The 1,094-nt window shown below is 36.6% G+C and overlaps 1 non-coding gene across 1 annotated transcript; it reads left to right on the top strand.

Annotated features, from left to right (window-relative positions):
- The first annotated feature begins 378 nt into the window (after positions 1 to 378).
- Positions 379 to 450, top strand: Trnad-guc. Its single transcript has one exon. It is a non-coding gene; the product is annotated as a tRNA-Asp (tRNA).
- Positions 451 to 1,094: the final 644 nt, after the last annotated feature.

The raw sequence follows: 1,094 nt of genomic DNA on the forward strand, positions 1-1,094 counted from the left end.
AACTTCATATGTTTTCAAGAGGCTCCGTGCAAAATAAAATATATTATGCCATGGGTTTATTAGGGGATTCGTGACGATCGTCACACCACCTATCCTTGAAATAAGGCTACATATGCGCACTCTCTAGTGTCCGTGACTGGAACTTCTACCTGCGTTAGTAATTTCTTTCCTGTCCACGGCCTTCAAAAGCAGAAAATATTAAGTTTCTCTTAAAATACTACATATTTGCAGCACATAGTAGTCTAGTAATTTGCCCCTTATATCTTAACGTGATTTAAAAATATAATTATCGTTAAATGCTGCGTTAATGCGGATTATTTTGAAGGTTTCTATGAGGGCGGTTAGTAATAGAACCTGAATTTCAGGACTCTTATCATATCTCCGGTAGTATAGTGGTCAGTATATCCGCCTGTCACGCGGAAGACCGGGGTTCGATCCCCCGCCGGGGAGAATTTTTTATTGCATCGAACAATAGACAATATTATAAGTCAATAATGATGTACTTAAGCTGTTTCACGAACTCCCAGGACGTCTCTAGATTATTCCGTAAACGGAACATTTACTACGTACTTATTTCAACAACTATATAAAACGAACCAAGCCAAAACACGAATTAGCTACAGTTGATAAACTCCCTCGACTGTCTGTCACCTCTATCATCAAGTTTGTCAGTCAAATGTACTCAAAACTTTCAAAGGACAACGCTATTCTTTGTAGGGAAGTTAGGCTCAAGGATTGTCCTCAATTACTGCATAGTGTATAATGTTCTATAGGCTTATATTAGTACCCAAACCAAAGTATTTCGTAATCTATCCCAGGAGTCTTGAGAAAAACTTATTTGACTCTTATTCAATATTACGAAAAGTAAGCTCACGAACTCATAACTATTCCACTTATACTACCTTAATTGAAATGAATTATATTAATTGACAAACACAAGATGTTGTATACAACGACAACTTTTTTTTAACCATCTTCCAAAAATGGAGGAGGTTCTCAGTTCGTTTGTATTCTTCTCACGTTTGTACGCAAATAGCTCCGTCGTTTACTAACCGATTTAAACAATTATTTCATTTTCCAAAAACTTACTTCCC

Source organism: Helicoverpa zea, chromosome 31 (assembly GCF_022581195.2).
Source record: "Helicoverpa zea isolate HzStark_Cry1AcR chromosome 31, ilHelZeax1.1, whole genome shotgun sequence".
Taxonomy (NCBI): domain Eukaryota; kingdom Metazoa; phylum Arthropoda; class Insecta; order Lepidoptera; family Noctuidae; genus Helicoverpa; species Helicoverpa zea.